This window comes from Corvus brachyrhynchos, unplaced genomic scaffold, assembly GCF_000691975.1.
Source record: "Corvus brachyrhynchos isolate BGI_N302 unplaced genomic scaffold, ASM69197v1 scaffold101, whole genome shotgun sequence".
Taxonomy (NCBI): domain Eukaryota; kingdom Metazoa; phylum Chordata; class Aves; order Passeriformes; family Corvidae; genus Corvus; species Corvus brachyrhynchos.
In genome coordinates, this window is record NW_008237239.1 from 7,286,932 (window position 1) to 7,298,946 (window position 12,015).

At 38.4% G+C, this 12,015-nt stretch overlaps 1 protein-coding gene across 4 annotated transcripts in view; it reads left to right on the plus strand.

The window, feature by feature from the left end:
- Nucleotides 1–47: 47 nt before the first annotated feature.
- VCAM1 (vascular cell adhesion molecule 1) overlaps nucleotides 48–12,015 on the plus strand; it is a 42,878-nt gene continuing 30,910 nt past the window's right edge. For 2 of the 4 annotated variants that reach the window (XM_017729772.1, XM_017729769.1), the window contains exons 1-2: nucleotides 48–11,402; nucleotides 11,856–11,962. The gene's annotated coding sequence lies outside the window, so the exon portion shown is untranslated. The remainder of the gene's footprint in view (nucleotides 11,403–11,855; nucleotides 11,963–12,015) is intronic. The other 2 variants (XM_017729770.1, XM_017729771.1) reach the window with 2 other exon arrangements.

The following is a 12,015-nucleotide window of genomic DNA, read 5'->3' on the forward strand; positions in this document are numbered from 1 at the left end:
CCGCTTCGCTATCTCCGCCGGCGGTCACCGCCCGCCGGGCAGCCGAGCGGCCTCGGCCCCCGCCCCGGTAGCGCTTCTTCCTCTGCACATTGTCCTGTTGCTCCTTTCTGACCCCATGCACTTCTTGCTCGCTCCCTCTTCCACCGCACAGCTGGGCAGCACCGGGTGCTTTCCCAAGGCACCGGGACGGACACTGGGGTGGGATCTCCCGCCCGCGCCCTCAGCCCCGCTCCCGGCACGGCTGCTGTCCACCCCCGGGAGCCGGCCAGGACTCCAGCCAAAGCGGTGGATTTAGGAATCTGGGATAACCGGTAAATATGGCAACGCACGTAACTGTTGTTATGCTCTAAAGATTTCGGTATGAGACAGGCACATAGACAGCTCTTTTTGAGACGTACTGCAAGTTTGTTTTTATAAAATCGATGTAATTCTTTCAGCATTTAAAGTAGTTCTTTGAAGTGAGCTCCCTGAACACAAGGTTCATTTGTGAAGAACTGGCAGGTGTCTCATTACACACACACTCACACACAGACACCGGGAGCTGCTTCCTTTCCCCCAGCATACCTGATCTCTGTGCTCCATACAAGACCTTCCTTCAGCTTTCTCTGACAAACTTCAGGATGATGCTATCTATGGAAACTGTTAAAAACAAAAACATATGCAACTTTGTGGTGATCTGGTTTGGATATTTTGTTTTGAAAGCTCTTTAAGGCCTGTTTTAACAAAGGCCTCTGCCCATGGGTACTCAATAAAATACAATGCAATATGAAGACTGGTATTGTCCATCTAACCTTGTCACCTGTTCAGTTACCAGTTTGTTGTGCTTCTCTTAAATATATTATTGCAGAAGTATGATTTCACAGCCTCTGCCAGATACAAAATAACAGATTCTGTGCGGCATTTGGAAAGGAGACAACTCCTCGCACCAAAACTGCGGTGGTGAGTGCTGAAGGCCCATTCCTCTCAGGAATGGTCTTTAAATCCTTGTATTTCCTTCTCTTTTGCTTGACTTCCTCCTTCTTCTTTGACAACACGGTTGCTCTTGTTCTCATGGTGATGATACTTAGTGCTGTGTTTGCCTTTTGACACAAACGACTGGAAGAAGGTGGTTGTTTTCTGAATCCATGGGCATCTGCAAGCAGTATCACCTAAATTGTGCTGTCTTGAGAAGAATGGACTCATGGGAACATAGGAAACTTTGTCACAACAAGAGTTTGTTGCACTGGGTGACACAAACTTAGCAGCTCTCAGGAAGATATTTTAATGATGGGATAAGAACAAGGAAAAGACTTGTGTGATGGGTAATAACATAAAAGGCCCTTTGGCCATATTTTATGATGCCCTACACACTTTGCTCGCTTTACTTGATGGGGTTTGAGTTTCCACAGAAAATGCTTTAAGAGAAAGGGAATAATTTAATTTTTTCCCATGACTGGGACCTGTTAGGTATCTGTGATACAGTGATGTGTCTAAAAGCCCCATGCCAATACTGTTTCCCTCCATAAAAAAATCTCCATCATCACGGAAGAGATACTTATTAAGGTCAGGATTTGAAAAACACAAGGAACGAAGGCCTCAAAAGGATTTTTAATTGATATCCTGAAAATGTATGAACATCTTGAAAACAGCTTTAGCCACTTGCAAGGACCTGTGGAAAAGTAAGAGAAGTTTTGTAGAGGCTGAGGCTTACAGAAAACTTGTTCCTTCATCTTGGAGACAGTGTTCTGAGTGACAGCATCAGAATGATAGGGAGGGCCTGTAAGGAAATACTGAACATAGAAGATATGCAAGATTTATTTTATTAACACTGTGCACATATCTTGGAGAGTGAAGGAGCCACTATATCCTTGTTATAATATCTCATCCTAATCGCAGTGGCTGTGCTTTAGCTTTCTTTGTGTAGCAAATGGAGAAGAAAAACTGTTTCAACCTCACCTATCCCAATATTGGAGAATATTCTGGTTCACTTCCAAAATAAAGCTCAACCAAGGGCCACCTGAGGGTAAGACCCTGTTCAACTATAAAATAATCCTTAGGCTGGAACCCACAGAAGAATGTATATTGCCACCTCCCACCATGGCTAGAAGAACTCAAGACACTTGGTAAAGTTCAATACTGGGCCCATAAGCAAAAAAAACCCCCCAAACTCTAAAATAAAAACTTAGACAACTCCTCTCCCCTGTTTTTGGCTATGGAACACCTTAGTCTGGAATTAAAGCAATAACAGGTTTCAGAATTCAATGTCCAAACCATCAGATAACTGGAACTTCTGGGCTTCTTCCCTTGTAAAATAGCATGCAAGTTAAATCTGAAATGCCTGTATTTTATATAGACTACATTTTAAATGCAAACATGTATAAAAATGCTATGATGTACAAAACTCCAGACAGCTATCCTTATGCTATGCATCAATTCCAGAAAACAACTGGAAATCCCTTGGAAAGTTTGATGTAATTACATCTGACTGTAAATCTTTGACTGTTTCAATATACTCAGGTGACCTAAATAGCATTACGCAGAAAAAAAATTAATTTAAAGTAATTAAGAAAGAGTATTTGTCTCAAGATCAGTTTCTCTGAGAAATTACTGCTCTGAAAAGTCCTGTATGCCTTGTTCTACAGCCATAATCGTTGTATTTCCACATTGTAAATACTCCATGGTAAATGGCAATGGAAGCTTGGCTTGGCTTAAGTTCTCCTGGCTCTGTGGTACTGCTTCTTGGTTAAGAAAATGGATCTCATTCTCAGTTTTTGTCATTCTATGCTTTACTTTTACAGATGATTTATACGTGTCCTCTGCTAGTTTAATGGTGACTTTTTTTCGATGTGAATTTCTGTCATGCTCAAACAACTAATTTACAGACACAAGGGATATGTTGCCAATTGTCCTTTAAAATGTCTCAACCAAACAGTATTTCAAGAGGTGTAAGTGAAGATGATGGAAAATCCTGTCAGCAATTCTAATGAGGTTTTGTTGAACTGAGTTGCTCCTTTTCTCTGGTGTTGTGCCAAGCAAGTTGTCTGAGCGTGGCCTAAAGCTGCCCTTCCTAGACTGGCTTGCATTGACATGTATTAGCTGGCTTCATGTGCATTAGATGGGAGGTGTGAGCTCATTAAAACGTTGAATTTATGTTGCAGTAGTGATACAGTAGTGCAGATCAGCCACATTGCTCATGTGCAATAGTTGCCTATTCCTTTGCTATTTTCTCAGGGCTTCTGGAAACAGGAGCATGTAGGAGATAGTAATAGGCTGGATGAATTGTGGCCAGTTGCACTGATGTGCTTGGAAAGTGCCATTTGGTGTATTATGGCCCAAATAAATCTGCCACTCAGTTTGTGGATTGCCCATGCAGAAATATATGGGAATCTGCTTTTTGAAAGTAAAATTGTGATGCCTCAAAATAACACCGTAAGGCATGGGTTATTTGTGAAAATTGCTTGTAGAGGGTGTTCCTGAAGTTATAGTTTGGATTCAATCTTTTGAAGTTACCCTTGATTTACAATAGTTATAAAAGGCCGTTATAAAGAGCGGCTTTGCAGAATTAGGTAGCTACAACAGTAGGAGTCTCCACCAAAACTGGGCAATCATTGCCCTCAATAAAGGTCTGTAAAAAAGTACAGGCAGCAAAGTGAAGCTGGGAAATCATGACAAGGGGAGACTTATTAGGACAGGGGCACTAATAGTTTGATCCTGAGAGACAACACAGAGAAAAATCTGGAAGCCAGAAGAGGCCTGGGATTATGATAAAATTACCCATCTCAGATTCTTTGATTCTTTATATGTGAGGAAATAGAATTCTATGCTTTTCTTAATAAATAAAAACATGCAATTGTATTCTCAATTTCTTCCTTTAACAAAGCATTCCATACACCAGCAAATTTTCTTTAAACTCTGAAATCAAAAAAGACTAAAGGTGTGAGTTGCGTCAGCATTCTTGTGGAGACTGCATTCAGCAGCAGTACTGGACTGACAAGCAGAGATAATATCTTAGCTAACCTCCAGATTCAGTCAGCCATAAGCACACTGTGAACCTTTTTTTTCTAACTACCAAGTTGATGCTATTTTTAAAAAAACCCACATACAGATTATTTTCAAATGAAGACATTTAAGTGTAGCATTTCATTAAAGAAAAAAGTGACAACATATACTTTAGCTTTCTATTTCATCTTAAATCACATAACTAGATTATTGCAATATTCTTTAAATTCAGAAGTCCCTTTCTCAAATGGCAGCGAAAATAGCTTTTCTCGTGACTGTTTAACTTCTAAGAAAGCTACTTTTTTTTTGCTCTTTTATGTCAATCCTTCCCATGCACTGTCATCATTTTACCAGGGTAATAGTCTATTTTCTTTCCTTCTCAATCTTTCCCTTTCTTCAATATCTTCTGTAATTTTCTTCACTAAGGGAAAAGTTCTTGATTCTGCTGATCAGGGCACAACTGCTTGAGCAGTGTAAGTTTTGGGAGACAATTGTAAACTAAGACTAAAGAAATGATGGACAAATCCCACATACATAAATTTCTGTTTAAAGAATGAGTAAGTATTGAAGTTGGGCTTTTCCTGTGTAGGGCAGTGGAGAAATTCTGTGTCTATATTTACAGATACTTGCATTTGAGTAAGGCTGTGTAAAAAAAAAGGTAATATGAAAAAAAATCCAAAAATGGGTTGAAGGCTGGAGAAAAAAACCTTTGTGGTTTAAGAGTTCAATATTAGTAACTTAGCAAAAGTGACATCATTACAGAATATGCACCTTTATGCAGGTATTCAATCTATTACCATACATGGTGATCTAACAATCTCTTCTGGTGTGGAAAACGTGACTTTACAGGAAAATAGCTCTGCTTTAAGAGTGTGGGCCACCTTGTCTGTTTATTGTCAAGGAGTTCAATATGATAAGGGTCCCTTTGGAGCCTGCCCTACAAAAAGTCTGGGTGGATATTAATGAAACTAAAGAGCTGGAAACAATCCCGAGAAAAAGCCACTTGTGGCTGCCTTCTTGCCTGTAGCTTTGTGGGTTTCTGAAGAGGCATAATAACCACTCCAGGAAGGTTGTCTGTTTGGTGTTTAGGGAAAACTAGGTTGTCTAACCTGCAACCCCAAACATCAAACTTGTTATGAGTTTAAAGCCAAGCTTTTGAGAGTTGTTCAGAAGGAAAGCAAACTGCCAGTTGGAAGGGGAGCTCAAGCCAATCAAGGGAGCTGTGTAGCACCACAGATTTCACCAGGCTGAACTTACCCTCTTGTAAGACAATGGGTTGAAATAACGAATAATAAAAATGTGCCTCTGCCAAAATTTTTCATCATTCTTTAAATGTCTTTTTTTTCTGTACTTCTGTGAGATCCACCCCTGCTTCCAAAGTTTTTCTGCTGCTGTAGAATTGACAGCTGATGAAAACCATAATTAGTATTAATTACTAAAGAAGCGCAAAGGAAGGAAGAATAAGTCTCATCCTTATTGGACGGAATCACCTCTGGTGGTTCAACAACCTAGGCACACAGAACAGGAACAGAGCACCTGTTATTGAAAAGCTCCCCTTAAGACCAAAGATGCCTTGTGTTCAGGCTGTCTTCATCTGCTGTGTGAGAGTCTCAGGGAAGAATTAAAAGCACAGCTATGCTTCAGGTGAGAGCTGCATCCCCCCTGATCTGTTCTGAAGTTGATGATGTGATGGAGGTGTAATGTCAGTTGCAAAGCAACAAAGTGAGCATTAGCAACAGAAGAAAACTGTGAAAGGGAGAGCTTGAGAGACAAAAATGATGAATTGAAAAATAGTCGGTTTTGTAAAACATTTTGCAAACTTTGCTTCATGCTTGTTCCATATCCTCTGTTTTCTTCTGACCCCTTTGTCTGCCTTGCCTCTGTGTACCATAGTGCTGAGATAGCCAGTTCCTCAGCCTAGAACCTCTGACCCTGACTTTGATGTCATTTCATTAAACACTGTTTCTATGATTCTCTATAAACTTTGCATCTTCCATTCTAAGGTTCAGTGAAATGGCTGTAGCAGTGTTGTCGCTGTGGAGACAGGAGCACCAAGGTTTGAACAGAGTTAGTAACCAGGAATGTTGTGAAGATATGTGAGTAGTACTTCTTCATATCTATGTTTGAGTATTACTCCTTTGTGTTCTGTTGCATTTCACCCATGGCCATCTACACATACTGGAATAGCTTCATTGCAGGAGTGTCCTTTTCCATAAAAATATCTCTTTCAATTAATCCTTTTTTATAAAGGTAGTGATAAAATCTTGCAGGATTTGAAATGTTCAGCCATATTAGCTCCTTCAGTGAACATAATTGTCCCTCTTTCATTCAACCGAGCATCTCCCCTTGCTCTAGATTCGTTTTTCTCAGTTTATGGCATTATTTCTCTCAGACAGATTAAATGAAAGAGTTGGTAGGTTGCAATATGGAAAGAAAAAAAGCCAGTCTCACTACTGCTTCTATTTGGTTTCAAGCAAAGACATTTTTTATACTTTTCACTGTGGCTACTAGTTTTTTTTTCATATGCTAATTATATCAAGGCAGTAGAACTATATTGTATTAAAAATAGAGATAAATAGGAACACAAAAATTATGCATTGTATATAAAGAGTAAATATAAGCTCTCTGATTTCCCAGCAAATATCTTGCTTGGCTCTTTGTTGTTTATTGTTAACTGTTATGTACATATGAACAGGACTAGAAAAGTCATGCAAATTTAACGAATGATGGCTCTGAGCTGAATTAAAGGCATGAATTAATTTTCTTTTATCTCATGCATCATTAAATATTGCTGTCTACTGATTATCTATATAATACCTGTCACCTGATAGCAACCACGGTCGTTATGGTAATGTCAAGATTATAATTATAGTCCCTTCTGCAATGTAGTCATACTATGCTAAAAAAATCCTTGAAATGATAGTGTCCCATGCTTGATATCAGCCCAAATACAAATACATTTTGAGATTGTTGAGGGGAAGATATTTTGTTACTAAGTTATTAACGTTCAAGAAGAATTATGTACTGACATGTACATACATGTGTATGTAATTATGTAATATGTAGCCTTTTGAACTATGGCTTTATTTCATTTGAGATAGACAAAACTTGTCAGAACTTCATGTCCCTTGACAAGCATCCCTTTGGCTGAGTTTGGGAATTTAAGAATATTTCAAAAATGAAGTTATTGCTCAGAGAAATCATGTGAAAATTTGTTTGGCAGCATATATCAGAGTGGTAGATGAGCCCATACCCTTTTGCAGTAGAGCACATGATGCACTGGGTGTTCTGGCTGCTCCTTCCAAGGTCTCTGTCATGGCAGAAGCTGGTGACCCCCAAAGCCCAGAAGCTGATCTGGAGATCAGGACTCCTGGGAGACACATGTTTACAAGACTGCAAGTTGTGGGTGGCAGAGAGAGTGTGGCTTTCCAGAGGATAAAATAGGTCTGATTTCTGTAGAATGTATGGCAGAAGTCTGAGAAAAAAATTTAAGTCATTATCTGGTATCTTCTTCAGATTTTATTAATACAGTTGGCCTATTTTCTTTTAGATTCCAGAGACAATTTTCATTTAATTATAAAGAAAAAATATTGTCTGATAAGTGTACAAATGTATAAAACAGTCTCTTCTCAAATGTAAAAATGTTCCAGGAAAAGCATATTGAGGAATCTGTGTGAATTCAACTTTTGGAGCAAATAATTCAGAATAAAAACCCACTACACATAAAACTAAGAGCATTCTAACCATTATCTCCTCTAGTAACATCTAACACTATAAATATTATGTTAACCTAATGAATAAAATAGCTGATTATATGTTATTCTTATCTATAATTTGAAAGTAATTGTGATCAACTTAACCAGGGTAGAATGGCCCATACAAGTTTATATCTGTAAATGAGATACCAGTAGAAATACTGAAGTGTTCTTTTGTTTCTTATTCTCATCATTTACACAGTACTATATTGAAATACTGTTTTCTATTAATTGATTTTGGGAACAAAGTTGGTGACTTGTTTCATGTGTATTTGGTAACATTTTGACATCAGTATTTGGTTTCAAGCAGAATTGTACAAAGTTGTTTATGCGCCAGCCATTCTTAGGCTGGCACAGGTACCTGTTAAATAAATACTTTTATTCAGATGATCTATGGACAAGCTCTTGCCAAGAGTGTCCATGAAAAAATTCAGTGATGCCAAGGTTGTCTGTAGCTGTTAACCAAGGGTGTCTGGTGCTGGTGGATGCTGTCACAGTGCAGACCGCTGTGTCTGTCAGCTCTTTAGGAACAAGAAGGCTGCTCAGCTGCAGCTGCTCTCTTACAGGGGCCACCCAGTGATCTGAGTTGTTCTCCCTCATACAAGCCCATTGCAAAAGGCCACAACTACTGCTTCTCTCTAAAAGCTGCACATTTATGCCACCTTTACACTTTCAGTAATTTATCCTCATCTTCTTATCTTTATCATTCAGATTTATCCTCATCTCTTCACAGACTCAAGGAATAAGACCAGTGGAATCTCAATTAATTTGTTAATTATTTAGGTATTAAGGACTTAATATACCCTGATCATTTAAGAAGTTTGGTTGATTAGTAGGATTTCATGAAAAATCTTTATCTTGATATTCATTCTGAAGTAAATGTTTGAAGATTCAGCTGTTTTCCTATTTGGCATTAACAGCATTAACTACTTGGCACTCCAGTAGTAAGAAGTTCCTGTATGGTGCCAGTGGAGGAACAAACCATGCTCATGGGACAGAGCAGGAAATACCTATCCCTCCTGGTAGTGACGAGCACAGCAGTGAATTAGAAAGAAAGACTAAGCAAACTAGATTGAATCTTGTGAGTCCTGGCTCACCAGAAGCTGCCAAAGACGTGAGTCAGACCCAGACCTAGAAGAGACTTTATCTGTTCTACTACTGCAGCTCTTGTTCTGAAGTCATACCCTCATTAAAGGGACTGGATTTGTGGTATGCTTACATATAGTTAGGTCCTGCATATATTGCAAAGACAAATGAAAACCAGGCATCTTTGAGTGGATCTCAGATTCCATGTGTATACAAGGAAGTCCATTACCCTCCCCCCACATCAGGTGAGGGGAAAGTTACTTTCTCTAGCATTTTTCCTTTCTAGGCACCTCCAGGAATTTTCCAAGTCTCTTCAAATTTTATTCATTTGAAAGCAGAGATTTTTCTGTAAGAGACAAATGCCTTCAGCAATGTGAGAGGATTTAGTCATGCTGTCCTTGCTGTCCTGTGAAGTGTGTATTAGTATTGGTATGGTGCCAGAGCTTTTCCAAAGGCATTGGTAGCTTGCCTAGACCATCAGTAAGGATCTTTATTTTCCCATTTTGAAGGGGAGCAAAAAGACCTATTCTAAAGGAAAATACATGCTTTTGTCTCACATTTGTATTATCAAAGAGGGGTTTATTGTCAGGCTCCCCTAATTCAGCTGTATGTCTAGATAAATAGTCAAATAACTTGACAGCTCTATTAGTGGTTGTTCCCTGGCCCTACTTTTGCTACATCACTCAACTGTGTCCACACATGGAATTACTGAGGTCAGGAGAAGAGAAGCTAGATGGCACTATGGTCCAAAGGGATCATGTGCTGCCGGTGAACAGGGTGAAGTTGTGCAAGTTATCTGCTCTAAAAAGCCTCTAGAATTCCATAAACATCAGCAAAACCAGGATCATAATTTTTGGAGTGGAATTAGGGAGAGAAGAGGCTGATACAATTAGTTACCTTTTGGATTTTATAATACAAACAGACTTAAGCATGTAGACATGAAAAAGAATGCAGATGTAAAATGGTTTTAAGATTGCCTACACAGAAAAAGCTGTGAGAAATAGTTTATGCATCATTGCCTCAACATAACTTAAACATATTTGTGATTTTTAAACATATGCTCAGCTATTTCTGTTTATATATGTTATTATTTATGGAAGTAGATAAGCTATGTACCACATGTGTGCAATTACAGGAAATCAACACGCTCATCTGATTTGGTCCAGCAAACTAAAGAGGAAAAATAATCCACCCTGAAGCCCTCATTAAACCTTCCTTTAATGACTTTAAGGATAGAGCTAAAGGGACCTACACTGCCAAAGTATACATTTTGTTCAAGCAAATGTCTAGTGTAGTTATTGTAAGACATTCACTAAGTTGTCTGTATATACATATATTTTCACTATGACATGTCAATTTCCCTAATCTCTACTTTTTACTGTTTTTTAGTTAACAAATATATGTAATTAATCCATTTGTATTTTTATCAGAAATGAAAGTCAGACAAGAATATATAAATACAGTTTTTATCAAAATTATAAGGCAAACCAAAGTCTTTACCTAACCAGTAATTACTATTTAAGAGCACAAGTAGGCAGTTTAAGCTTAAGAACTACTTAGAAAAATGTCAAAGTTATTAAAACACAAAACAAATAAAAACATCTGGAATCTTTGAAAGTCTGCAGAGGTAGGCAGTTTAAGCTTAAGAATTCCTTAAGACGATGTAGAAGTTGTTAAAACACAAAACAAATAAACAAAAACATCTGTGAGCATTGGAAGTCTGGGGAGGTCTTATTTTGTACTTACTTTAAAGTCTCAATATTTGAAAGTAAATAGACCCCAGTCAGACAAACAACTTTCCATCTGTAGTAAAGCCAGCCTCTCGGCTTTTTCGTTTGTATCATTTGCTTATGCAGTGAAGGGTCTGCACTGCAGCATGCCATGTTTGAACCAAGGTCTTTTGCTAAAGGAAGAGTCCTTTTTTCTTTTTTTGGGAGTTCAATAGTTGTTGTTTTGGAGGTGAGGTATTGCTGTACAAGTTACACAAGTGTGCATCTGTCACAAAAGAGATGCAAAAAATAACAGATTTAGTAGGATTTTATGGCAGAAGGTAACCAAAAAATACCATACTGTTTTTTCAGAGTTCAGTATGTCGTTAATGTGACAGTAAGAGCTATGGATGAGCATGTAACTACTTTGAAAATGCTAGGAAATCTTCAAGGTTAGTAGTTGCAAGGAAGACACTTGCAGAACTTCTGCAAATCCTGCAAAAAAGGATGAGCAAGATGACTTCAAACGCTTAATGTAATTACAGAATTTTAATGCTTACACATTTGCAAGACAGCATATGAAAGTCACTGAAGCAAATTCATAGAACTGCAATCCTACAAGGACAGTGTTCAGGAACAAGCAGGAAAACAAATAGAGGAGTTGGAACAAAGAGGAGAAAATGGGATCGGAAGGAATGGGAGAGAGAGCAAGACACCTCTTTGGAAGTGAAAATGAGATAATGGACATAGTCAACACTGTCAAGAAAACAGGAAGTTTATCAAAGCTTCAGGAGAGGCTAGAAGAGAAGGAATCATCTGTGGACAGGAGGCACAGTGGAGGAAGTTCAAAAGTTTGTAAAAAGTGTGCAGAGAGGTAGGTGCATACTAATTTGGGCAGTGGGATTGCAGATTTGAAGAACCTAGTAGAAGGCTATTAAAACAACCAGTAGTAGCAGCAAACATATCCTTTAGGTTAGCAAAGAGCAAAAAAATCAGTTACTTTTAACATGGCAGTCTGTTTAAAAATAATTTAATAAAAGAAATTAATTTCACAGCAATTTTTTTTTTACATCTTCCTCGCATTTCAAGATACACTGAATTTGCCAGCTCCTGCTTTATTGTGTATATGGTGATTCAAGAGTCCTTCTTAACTCCTGTGCTTAGTATCAGTATTCTAGAAGGACATTCTTCAAGTTTAAATGGGAAAAACCATGCTTTCCAAGAAATGGAAACCGTGATAGGCCCCCATCACAAAAATGGTGGAGGCATTTAGGAATAAGATTCAGAAGAAATGATAACCAATTACTAAATCTTTCTCTTCTATCAGCAACATGTGAAAAACTATAGCTCCTGTTAACACCTTTTAGAAAGAACCCCTGGTGCTGATCTGCGCATTTGCATGGAATACAGAGATGCCATAGATTACCCAGGAAGGTGAGCATCATCCAGGTAGTACTACCTTTTTTCTAACTTATATTAAGACATGG